This window comes from Lutra lutra, chromosome 13, assembly GCF_902655055.1.
Source record: "Lutra lutra chromosome 13, mLutLut1.2, whole genome shotgun sequence".
Taxonomy (NCBI): domain Eukaryota; kingdom Metazoa; phylum Chordata; class Mammalia; order Carnivora; family Mustelidae; genus Lutra; species Lutra lutra.
Window position 1 is genome coordinate 47,650,201 of NC_062290.1, and position 13,023 is coordinate 47,663,223.

The following is a 13,023-nucleotide window of genomic DNA, read 5'->3' on the forward strand; positions in this document are numbered from 1 at the left end:
AAAATCCCCAACGATTTGTATAATATACTAAAGGATGTATCCGATCTCCTTTTGGTTCCTGATTTATGGCATAGATAGTCAAAAACCCTTGGAATCTCTGGGTAGGAGTGTCTTCTGTTTTTCATAATGACTCATTTTTAACTATTCCCAAGTTCCTGCTAGTCAGATGACTCACAGTGAGTGATACTATACTTAGATAGTATCAAGGGAGGAGCTGGCTATATCAGAAAAACCAAGTGCCTGATTAGGAAGAACTGTCAGCCCCAGGCATTGAGCTCCAGGGACAGGAAAAAGGCTGTGGATAGAGGTCAGTTGCAAGGCCAGTGATTTCTTCCATCTTGACTGCATAATGAAACCTTAATTAAAGGCTCCCAGCACAAGACTCGACACGGAGCTTCCTAGGTGATGAATACACAGATGTACTTGAAGGGTGGCTGCATCTTGACTCCATGAGGACAGAAGCTCCTGCAATTGGGACCCTTCCAATCTTGCCCCGTGTGGCTCTATGAGTGGCTCTTCATTCGTATCCTTTATAATAAAAGAGTAAGTGTAACTATAGTACTTTCATGAATTCTGTGAGTCATTCTAGCAAACTATCAAAGCTGAGGCTATTATGGGAAGCTCTGAAATTTGTCGCTAGGCAAGCAGACATGCAGGGGAATGGAGGACACTCAAGACTTAAGGCTTGAAGTGGGGCAGTCTCACGGAACTGAGCCCTTAACTTGTGAGGACTATGCTCACTCTGTGTAGTTCATGGCAGAATGGAACTGAACTGAAGGACCCCAAATGGTGTCAGACAATGGGTAACTTGGAATTTGAGAGACGTATCTTATCAAAACTCTAACAAGCATGGGCAAGAAAGGTGAAAGGGATTAAGAGGTACAGACTTCCAGTTATAAAATAAATCACAAGGATGAAAAGGACATCATAGGGATTATAGTCAATTATAGTGTAATAACTTTGTGTGGTACAATTGGTGAATACAGTGGTGAGCTTTGTGTAATATATAGAATTGTTGAATCACTATGTTGTACACTTGAAACTAATGTAACATTGTGTGTCAACTATACCTCAGTTAAAAAAAAAAACAAAAAACTCTCTTGGGGCACTTGGGTGGCTCAATCAGGTAAGCGTCTGCTCAGGTTGTGATCTCAGGGTCCTGGGATTGAGGCCCTAAGTCTGCACTAGGCTCCCTGCTCAGAGGGGAGTCTGCTTCTCCCTCTGCTCCTCCCCTGTGCTCCTGTGCTCTCTTGCTTGCTCTCTCTCAAATAAATAAAATCTTTATTAAAACAAAGCAAAACATGGGGTGCATGGTTGCTCAGTCATTAAGCATCTGCCTTCAGCTCAGTTCATGATTCCAAGGTCCTGGGATTGAGCCCCACATCGGGCTCCCCCCTCAGCAGGAAGCCGGCTTCTCCCTCTCCCACTCCCTCTGCTTGTGTTCCCTCTCTCTCCATCAAATAAATAAATAAAATCTTTTTTAAAAAATAACATAAAAATAAATTAAAAAAAAACAAAAATAGAAACAAAACACCTTTCACAAGAAGACCCAGAAAATCTGAAGAGTCTAGTATCTACTAAAGAAACCAAATATGTAACTTAAAATCTAATCACAGAGAGAATTCCAGGCCCAAGTCACTTCACATTTTGACTTTTCCAAATATTGAAAGTATAAGTAATATACCAATTTCATGGAAATTCTTTCAGGAAACAAGTTAAAAAAGAATACTTCCTAACTAATTTTAGGAAAGCATGAGTTGTAATGTGGCTATTACTTGCAGAAAGCTAGAAAAGACAGAAAAGACACTTGGTAAAAACTATGGAAATGTGAATTAACAATGGACTTGTAATAAGGTAATAATAATAATGTATCGGTGTTAGTTTATTAATTGTAACAAATGTACCATAAATGTTAATTACAGGGAAGCTGGGTGAAAAGGTATATGGTGAGTCTCTATACTTCCAACTCCCCCTTCTAACCAATCCTGTCTCCTTCATTTTTCACAGCTGTTTTCCCCAAGAGAACCCCTAAAAAACTTCCTGCTCTCAAATCTTTCTTGATAGAACACAAATAGCACAATGTCCTTCCACTGCTCAGTGGTGAACATGTCTCTTTACATAAGCAAATCATCCTTCGAGATTTATGCTTTTATCAGTAACTTAGATAAGCAAATGGAAATCTGACTCTGCATTCATTCAGTCTTTCATTCACTCAAAACACATTTTTTAACATCATCTATAATGTATAGAACTATTTCAGGTTATGGAAATGCAGAGATGATTCAAACACAGTCTCTAACCAGAAGGAGCTTACAATTAAATGAATAAAGAGAAGTACATGGCAACTTAAGTATCTAAAACTAGACAACACAGGAAGAGCACTATAGAGAAGTTGGATATGGGAATTCGGATCACTTGATTTAGATCACTTCCAGGTAGGTATACCCAGTAAGTTTTCAGGTAGAAGGTCGCATTTGAGCTGACACTTGGAAAACAAGTATGAATGAGTTGGATAGGTAAGGAAGATTCGAGTATACCTCAAGCAGAGATAGCTGAATGAGCAAAGGCATCAGAGCGTCACAATGTGGGGCTTAACCTAGTGAATGGCAACAGAGTTTGGCTGGGTTCTGGTTGCTTGACAGTGTGGTGGTAGACAGCCTGGAAAGTGAGCTTGGGACTGCATTGTAATTCAATTGTTGAATTGCATTCAACAAGTAATACTGAACCAAGAAAAATGCGAGCAAGTGACAGATCATCTCAGATCCGTGTTTTAGGAAGATTAGCCCATGACCTAAAATCAGGAGGTGTGAATTCAATTCCAGCCTTTTCTGCCTGTGAGTTCTTGAGTAAATTATACAGCCTCTGTGTGTTTTAGATTCCTCATCCTGAAATAAAACTAAGTTTCAACTACTCTTCTTTTTTCTTTTCTTTTTTTTTTTAAGATTTTATTTACCTATTTGACAGAAATCACAAGTAGGCAGAGAGGCAGAGAGAGAGAAAGGGAAGCAGGCTCCCCAATGAGCAGGGAGCCTGATGTGGGGCTCGATCCCAAGGCCTTGAGATCATGACCTGAGCCGAAGGCAGAGACTTAACCCACTGAGCCACCCAGGTGCCCCTCAACTGCTCTTCTTAAGCAAAAGGATGATTTACTGGTAATTGGAGAGTATAGTGAATGCTGTGTCTATAATAGGAGCACTGATAATTTATTATCTGGTTATTGAAAGATTTTTCTATCTTGATGGACCCAAACTGTAGGGGTAATCTCTTCATTCTTTCAACCTATACCCCACTGAACATACTGAGTGGTTCTGTCCTAAAATTGAACTCTGAGTCTTAAACATCTCTGTGTGTGTGGTGGTGGGGCTGGAGGAAAGGAGTAGAAGTGAGAGATGTCCTGACTGGTTCTCAGCTATAATAGCTGCTATATAGCACAGATTTATTATGTTTCAAGCATAATGCTAAGTGCTTTAAACATATTTTCTCATTTAATCAACATTAATCTTGTAAGAAAAGTCCTGGGGGCAAATTAGGTCACTTGTCCAAGCAACTGCTATAAAGATGTTAGAAGAACAAAGCTTTATGACTATAACACAAAGGTATTTGCCCCTTATGTAGTGACTAGAAGATTCTGATTGTAATCAACTAGAGAGTCAGCAGACGCTGAACGTACATGCAGTTAACCGATGTGGGCAGAGTTTAATCTCAAACTGACACCCTCCTCATTTTAAAATGATGAGAAGGTTTTTTGGATTCTAGCCTGGGAAAAGGAGTAAAGATGACTCATTTAATAATTTGCTGAATGACAGGTATTCGAGCTGTGCTTTGGTCACTGATTCTGGAGGAAATACAGTCTTTTATGCTATTTTTTTAAATCTCAGAAATATACCATGAACAAAAAATCCCGCCATATTTCTTTATGACACAGTTTGATAAGCCCTGGTTTTCATCTAACCAGAAGCCAGGTCCGTGTCAAATAAACCCTTCAATGTCTCTGAGCTTCGGTTGTTTCCTCTGTAAATTTGGAATAATACTTGACTTGCAGAGTTAACTTTGAGACTTAGGAAACAATGTGTACAAGGCACTGAATACACTGCCCATCACACAATAGGTGCTCAGTTAAAGGAGTTGATTTAATCACTTGTGCCTTACTTCCTACATTAAGCAGATTGCTATGATTTTGCACAAAGGGGGCCTCTGTCCCTTTACTATATAACATCTCTCCAACTATTTGGTTCCTTTACCATCATAAGTAGGGAAACATAAAATCTGAGGCGAAAAAGCTCAAAATACTATCTTTAGGCTAAAATGTTGGGACTTCCCAGTCTTCTGGGGTAAGACCCGTGTCTAAGCTTCTGGTCAGCCCTCTCGCCTGTTCCCTACCTGCAATCTTACATGGCTGCTAAACATCGCTACTTATGTCTCTCCGACATGTATTTTCCCGTGATACTGATCTATGTCTTTTTCTTCTTTCTATGCCTGGTTAGTTCCTACATAGGCACTATATCCTCCAGAAAGCCCTGCCTTCTCCACCCCACTCCCACCCTCCTGCTCAAGGTGGTAGTTCCCTGCCTGTGTTTCCACAGCATTCCATGCTTACCTTTATTATGATCAGTAACACACTGAATTGCTATACATGGTTTCCTTAACTCTTTATCCAGTGGGTTAAAGTCCATAAAAAGTCCTTATTGTTGGGACCTATGCTTCTAATCTAAACATTGCCAAAGTCTAATACAGCCCTTAGCTCAGGGTTGGTAGTCCATTGATGTTTGTAGCTTGTTCAACGCATACGAAGTGGATGGTTTCCTCAGAAGGGAACAATGCTATCAATGTAATGACTGCTAATGAGTGACAGTCATTAAGGAATTTATCTAACATCTTCTCAGAATCATATATTCAGCCTATATCTACTCTTTCAGCTAACAAAAGTTCAAACATTTATATCAGCTACATGATAGTATTTAATTTGAAGGTCCCAAATGATCTCTATTCAAGTTTTAAGGGGATACCTCCTAACTTTAATTGAAGGGTTTTATTAATAAGTGAATTAGTTTATAGCTACCCTTCTTCTTTTCTTCCTGATTTGTTAAACTTTAATCATAGCTCCTTTGCTGAAATCATTCTAGCCTAAGGAATTACAACTTTTTATCTTATTTTTTTTCTCTTTGAAACCTGAGAAGGAGAATTTTCAACATTTTGATTATAACTGTCTAAAATGAGACCAAAACAAAGGCTGCACCATCTAATAGGCCAAGAAAGGCATTTTGATTTACGTTTATGAAAACATGAATGGTTATAAAATGCAAGCGGAAAAATTCAAACTTGTAAACATAAAGTAAATGTATAGTTAGGAAAATCCACTTGGTAATCTCAGGTCTGTAAATAACCCAGGACGGTTTTCTCTTGGTTAAAAGCCAGTTTTCTAAATTCTATGACTACTTTTGGGAAAGCATATTTTTTATTTTTATTTTTTAAATTATATATATATTTTAAAGAATTTTTTTTATTTTTTTGACAGAGAGAGAGACAGTGAGAGAGGGAACACAAGCAAGGGGAGTGAGAGAAGGAGAACACGCTTCCCGCAGAGAAGACAGCCCAATGCTGGGATCATGACCCCACCCTGGGGTCATGACCTGAGCCCAAGGCAGACGCTTAATGACTGAGCCACCCAGGGGCCCCGGGAAAGTATATATTTTAAAGACCATGTAAAAAGCTTACTGTTTTCTTCCCTCCTTACTGAGGTCTTTGCTGCCTTATAGAGCCTGTCAAGTTTCACCAAGAGATTTTTACAGAAGGGATTTTTTTTTTTTTTAAAGTAGGCTCCATGCCCAATGTGGAGCCCAACATAGGGCTTGAACTCACGGACCTGAGATCAAGACCTGACCTGAGATCAAGAATCAGATGCTAAACTGACTGAGCCACTCGGGTGACCCTATAGAAGAGATTTTCTAAAAGAAGGAGAATTTGTTCTCTGCACATATCAAAGAACATGTTCTTATTATGATGATATCATGGTATATTATGGCAAAAATTAACATTTTCTATGATTTTTAATCTACCTTTTGCCATCCTATGATGTGACTCCTTTTTGTTATATCTATTTACTTGGCTTACTTATCCCCCCTTAACCACTATAGCAAGTTGAAGTCATTTAGATGTAGATATTGTTGGAGTCACCAAGGATAAGTTACAATGCTTTCTGCGTGACTCTCTTCCTTTCCACACTGACTCTAGACACACAAGTAGAAAGCACATTAGATGGAGTCAAATATACATGTGACTGGCACTTTCTAGTTGGTTTTACCTTGGGTAAGCCTTTAAGCCTTCTAGCAATTGTCACAGTGGTATAAGGTAGAAAATCTTTTTGTCTGCTTACCTGAATGTGTTTCTGCAGAAATTTAGAAAATGCTGGCAATAGTAATGCCATGTTATGAGCCTTAAAGACATTGAAGTCCTTAAGGTCCCTGAAAGTGGCTATAAGAAATTGTAATGATGGAAACATTTCCAGTAATAATTTTGTAAAGCTTTACCAAAACCAGTGCTAACAACTTGGTAAGAGTTTTCTAAATGTTAATTTAAAAAAAGAAAAAAAAAAAGAAAGAAACTCTTTTTGTTTAAGGGATTTTAAATGATTTTAGTGGTTATGGTAGTTGACTCCCCAGCAGTATTTCATCTCCAGATGATTAATCTAAGACAGTGGTTTTCAAATTTTGCTATACATTAGAATCACCTTGGAAAATTTTTAACACTAAGTGCCCTGACCATACCCCAGACCAATTAAGTCAGAAACTCTGGAGTTTGGATATACTCTTATTTTTAAACTTTTCCCAGTGATTCCAATGTTCAGTCAAGATTGAGAACCATTGGATCTGTGAAATGCCATGATCTTTGCTAATAATCGATTTATGAATGAGCATGTGATCCAATTCTGGCCAACAAAAATGCAAAGCAAGGCTGCAGGGAAGCCTTGGGAAAAGAGTTCTTGCCACTCTCCCCTGCTGCCCCTCCACCCCTGCAAAAACAAAAAACAAACAAACAAACAAAAAAACAGGAGACAAAGAGACTTGCTGAAAGTCTAGGGCTGAAAATATCTCAGAGGCAGACAGAGCTGCCAAATCAGACTAAAGTAGAACAAAAAAGTCTGCGCAACTTCTAAGCTTCCACTCATCTGAGATGGTAAATTTCCCTTATTGTCTAAATCAAATTGACAATTTTTCTGTTATTAGCAATGGGAACATCCTAAAGGTTTGCTCCAAGTGAGAAATATTGATTTTACTCCTGTGGCTGGGTAGGTCTAGGTCAGTGATTCTCAAGCCTGGCCACATGTTACGGTGAGTATCACTTTGAAAAACTGCACAACCTTGAATCCTACCCAAGACCTACTAAATCAGAATCTCTGGGGCAAAGACTAAGATTCTGTGTTTTTACAAGGCTCATTAGAAGATTTCAATTCAACTGGTCTGTATAGTGATGTTTGGAAATAACTACTTTTCTAATAATGAGAGAAAAACAATAGCAAATAGTTATTACATCACTCTAATTGAAATGGAAAGAATTTTAAATAATGTCTAGTATGACTTTCTCACCTCACAAATGCAGAAGTTGAGAAGTGAGATTATTTGCTCCAAGGAAAACATCTGTTCCTTAATACAAGTACAAAAGTCCTATCTATATTTGCATTTGATGTTTCTACAACTGAATGTTTTTTTCATTCAGCCACCAGATTGGGATGTGAGGTTATAGATCATGGACACTATTCTTTAGTGAACCAGCTTGGAAACTACCTGAACTACATACTAAAAGATATATTAACATATTGTTTAGCTAATACAGAGTTTATATCAGAGATTTGCTTCATGCACTTCTTATGCTCAGAAATATTATGAGTTAATTCCGCTGGAATTTCTTTGCCCTTTGCTCTGATGAGGTAGACTGTGGTTGGGAACCAGAGGTCTAGGGGAAAAATTGCCAATAGTTCAAACAATAATATCTTCTGTCAGGTTTCTTTGATCTTCTTGTGTTTATTATCCTTTGGGTTTTCCTTTGGATATGTTTCCCCTGCATTAGTATTCTTTAGCTTTCTACTGAGACCATTTTAGATAATTGACACCACATGAAAATTGGTATGTAGGCTGGGGTTCTTATCCCACATACCAACTTCTGTAGAATGTCTTTTGCATTGTACCACCAATGAGGATAATTTGCCTCTACCTAGCCCAGTAATAATGTAACTATTATTATACTGCAGTAATAAATACGGTATTCCATGCTGAAGGCAGCTGAGCTGGAAACAGAATGTCTTCAGCAGTTAGTTTCACAGCCTTTGGCCACTGTAAGTGGCTACTATAATGTCAGTGGCAAAGTTCAGCTTGTGGTTTCTGAGAAGCAGTAATATATACCTTCTTCACGTTAACTATAAAATTTGATTTAATCAGGGTGGAATTGTGAATCTTCAGACAGCCTTGCTATTTATGGATTCTTTACCAGTTCAGAATCTGAAGGGTGAGAATGTGGGGGTTCCATACGTTCCACACGCAAGATTACCTTTGAGTGTGATGCTTAGTGGTTGGGGCTGTGTATGTGGAAGAGTCATGCTTCTATTTTTTTTTCCAAGATTTTTAATTTATTTCTTTGACACACACAGAGAGCACAAGCAGGGGGAGCGGCAGGCAGAGGGAGAGAGAGAAGCGGACTCCCCGCCAAGCAGGGAACTAAATGCAGGGGCTCCATCCCAGGACCCCAGGACCATGAAAGCAGAGGCTTAACCAGCTGAGCCACCCAGGCACCCCGGATTCCTGCTTCCTTATGTCTGACGGATAAACTCATGTTTGTGAATACATAAATTTCAAAATATCAGTACTCTTTCTATTCTCTTTTTTCTAAGATGTTGTCTTTTTCCCCCCTCAGATCTAATCTCAAGGAGATTTGAGGTACTAAAACTCAATGCATGGACCATAAAATGTGGAGAAAACAGGCAGAAGCCAGAAAAGGAAATTCCTCCTGGTACATTCCCTTAAACACCTTGGAGCCTTTATGTTAAGGGAAGTGACTGGGTAGAGTAAGAATGTATGAAAAATACTCAAGTGAGTAAAACTTCAAGATATTTGTTTAAAATGCTCTATTGGTATAGTAATATCTTTGCGCTAAAAACAACGTAAACTCTGGGATAGCAAGACAGTTAAGTCTAAATTAGTGTTTCCCAAAGTCTATTATACAGGACAGTAATTATGCAGGATATCAAAGAAACTGACAAGAAAAGTTCAAGTGAGCAAATAGTATGGGAAAACTGAGTGAAACAGGACACCTCAAAGCCTTTCATACATTACTATAGAGTGAGAATATCCAGAAGTAAGGTTCTAATCTGCCACCTGTTCCAAACAGATCTAAACATGTGATTACTTTTTTAATGTATCATTTTTTCAGGAATAAAGTTCATCTGTATTCATCTGTGGTATCTCAGCCACCACAATAAGAACAAATAGGCTCGCCCATCTGAGATGAAGTGAAGTGGATTTCTGGAAGTAGGAGAGCAAAGCCAGAGGCTGAAGGCTGGGACTGTCTTGTGACTATCCCTGTAGATAAGGGGCTTTGAATGGTTGGCCCATCCCCCATCCTGGACACACCTGGACACCAGAAGCACGTGGCTGTTACTCTGCTGTCTCCCAAGATTTACCAGTGCCCCTCAGTTCCAAAAAGTGTGATCTACGAATTCTTTTATTTATTTATTTATTTTTTAAAGATTTTATTTATTTATTTGACAGAGAGAGATCACAAGTAGACAGAAAGGCAGGCAGAGAGAGAGAGAGGGAAGCAGGCTCCCTGCTGAGCAGAGAGCCCGATGCGGGACTTGATCCCAGGACCCTGAGATCATGACCTGAGCCGAAGGCAGCGGCTTAACCCACTGAGCCACCCAGGTGCCCCTGATCTACGAATTCTTTTAAGAATTTGATTTAATTTTTATTAAAATGCCTACTTCTATTTAAACACGTAAAACCACAACACAAACACACACACTACCTCCCCAGTAGAGTCATACTTCCAATCAGTATCCAACGATTGAGCTCATTTTGTTACTGTTGTTGATGTCATGAATCTGTGAGCCAACTTTCCTATGAAGAGCTGGCTCTCAACCCCATTAATGGGGAGCTGCATAAGAGGATCCAAATGAGGCACCTCTTTCTGATTTCTGACTCTGGCTTTCTCTTCCAGCATTAAAATGATAGCCATCATTTATTGAGCTTTGTTCTGTGTAAAGCCCCTTGGCATTACATCTTCTCTTTAAAACAGCCTTCTGAAATAGCCATTATATCTTCATTTCACAAGCAAAGAAACTGAATCTTGGAGGGTTTAAGTAACTCGCCAGGAGAACACAATTGTCTCTCTATTTTAAGTCTCTATTTTAATGGAAGTTGGAGAAACACTGATGCATATTTCTTCTCCAGGCATATTGATGGCCTCCAGAGGTCAAAATAAAGGAACAGTTACTCCTGATAATGTACTAATTTGTAAGTAGCTAAGAGGTCAAAAGTGGCTGCTACTTCTTTCTTTCTCTCTAGGTTTGGTAAAAATCCTTCTAAATCCTCTATTCTTTTCAATGGCCTGTTACACCAAACTCCTATCAAAATTATCAAATCCAATGTGTGTGTATATTAAGATGGATAAATGGCAAAATATCTGACTTTGTAATCAAAACCTTGCATTTCTAAGCTGGTAAGCCAACCATGGAAGAAAACCCAAATACAAAATTAATGCAATAATGGTGTTTATGTTTTTATTACCCTGTAATTATATCATTCCTGTGATTGTTTTTCTTTTCATGCCAGCCTGTAAAATGTTGCTGCCTCAACCTGTTTTAAACATCTACATTTGTAGGATTAGGACTAGTGATGTTTTGCCAATTTCCATGAAAGAGAAGCCAGATGCCCCAAACCCACCTTCTTTGATAAAGTCCTTCATTAATTTGACAACTGGCACTCTCAGCTGTATTCTTTTTGGTGGAACTGTCCTGGTCTTCAGATAACAGTATAATCCATCATGAGAAACATGTTATAAAGTTGGTTCTTGCCCTGATTTTTATAGTTTGCTGTCATAATTTACATTACTTTTCTTCTTACTATGAATATCGATTTATAAGTTAAGTTTGCTTAATAAGTCAAGATTGCTTATTTTCAGGTTGTTTAGTCAAATAAAATTTTCTGCATGATCTTTTAATGGAAATGATTTCAAATTCTTTTTTCAAAAGCATTTTTTTTTTACTTTGCACTTCTCCAAATGCCGCCAAAACTTGCATTAAAATATAGAGACATAATTAAGTCCAGATTTGCCAAGATGGACCAATTAGTGCGTGGTTACTTTTTTTTTTCCACAGAGAAATTGATTATAGAATTCCTGTAAATGGCAAGGTTTTGTTATGATTACATTTCTAGAAGTCCGTGTTCTAGCAAGTTTTCAGGAATCTGTCTCTTACATTAAGCCAAGTATGGGTGGCTTCATTAAGTAAAAAGTGTCCTACCTAAAAAATTGGGGGTTTGTATCTGAAAACAAGAAATTGATACTGGAAAATGTATGAGCCTGAACCACTTACTTCTCTTATCAAATAAAACACTTTGAGAATAAATAAATATTTAATAGTAAATCTATATTTTTTTCTGGCATGAACCCAATATTACTCATTATTTTAACATAAGGAAATCCCTAATAAGCCACCAGGCTTTTACTTAAGCTAAAAATGATTAGCCTCTGCCCAAAAATTATTTTTAAAAATATAAAATATTAAATTTGCTTACAGATATTTCGTGTTAAAGTTGGCCTGTGGGTGGGGCACCTGGGTGGCTCAGTGGGTTAAAGCCTCTGCCTTTGGCTCAGGTGTCCTGGGATCGAGCCCCACATCGGGCTCTGTGCTCTGCAGGGAGCCTGCTTCCCCCTCTCTCTCTATCTGTCTGCCTCTCTGCCTACTTGTGATCTCTGTCTGTCAAATAAATAAATAAAATCTTAAAAAAAAAAAAAAAGTTGGCCTGTGGGTTTATCTGTTTTGCTTGGAGAGGTTCCAGACCATTCTGGCTTTGACCTTGTAATCCAGTATTTGCCAGTCAAAGCTGCATTGTGTAAAAGCATCCATGCCTCTTCCTTGACCTACATCTCACCAGCTTGTCTACCCTTCCTCCACTTTTCCCTACCTGCAGCTTCTTCAACTTACTACTTCTTTGATTTTATAGTAAAATGATGCTAGAGGAACGGGACCATGAGCTAAATGTGCAGATGAATGCTAGTCCAGATATATACTGCTTTGTTTTATTCTGTCTCAACGCATAATCTGTAGACAGTTTGCATCTGAATTCATGTCTGGTGCTTGTTTAAAATGTGGACCCTTGGGGATGTCTGGGTGGCTCAGTCGGTTGAGCCTCCAAGTCTTGATTTTGGCTCAAGTCATGATCTCAAGGTTGCGAGACTGAGGGGCCTCTGGCTCCACACTCAGCAGGGAGTCAGCCTGGGGACTCTCTCTGCACCCCACCATGTTCCATGCTCTCTCTTTCTCTAAAATAAATAAATATTTATTAAGAAAATAATTTCTCTCTTCTTCTCCTTCTAACCATCCCCCTACCCTGCCTGACACTCATGTGCACTCTCTATCTCTAAAAACAAAATATAAAATGTGGACCCCTGGATCCCATCCCAGACATACTGGAACCCAGGGAAACTCTGTGGCATCTGCAATTTTCACATTTTCCCCTGGTGTTTCTTATGTACACTAAAGTTCAAGATCCACCATTCTAGGTGGCCAGACTGACTTCCCTATACACACTGCAAAAAAAAGTCTACTGGAGATGTCCATGAAGATGGCAAATTAAGAAGACCCCTGAATCTCCTCCAGAGAAACTCCACTGAAATTGAACAAAACCATCAAACACTGAAAATATCCTTAGCAAGAGCAAAACATGACAAGAAATAAGCATGCACCAGGCTGTGACCTTTTTTTTTTATAAGTGTTTAACCTCAATAAAGCCTGTCTTCCACCTCTCAAATGGA

The 13,023-nt window shown here is 38.7% G+C and overlaps 1 long non-coding RNA gene and 1 other non-coding gene across 2 annotated transcripts; both read left to right on the forward strand.

Annotated features, from left to right (window-relative positions):
• The first annotated feature begins 396 nt into the window (after positions 1 to 396).
• On the forward strand, positions 397 to 9,708 carry LOC125082884 (uncharacterized). The gene is made up of 3 exons (XR_007122133.1): positions 397 to 543; positions 8,905 to 9,080; positions 9,421 to 9,708. It is a non-coding gene; the product is annotated as an uncharacterized LOC125082884 (long non-coding RNA).
• Positions 6,346 to 6,479, forward strand: LOC125084185 (small nucleolar RNA SNORA33). The gene has a single exon (XR_007122533.1). It is a non-coding gene; the product is annotated as a small nucleolar RNA SNORA33 (small nucleolar RNA).
• Positions 9,709 to 13,023: the final 3,315 nt, after the last annotated feature.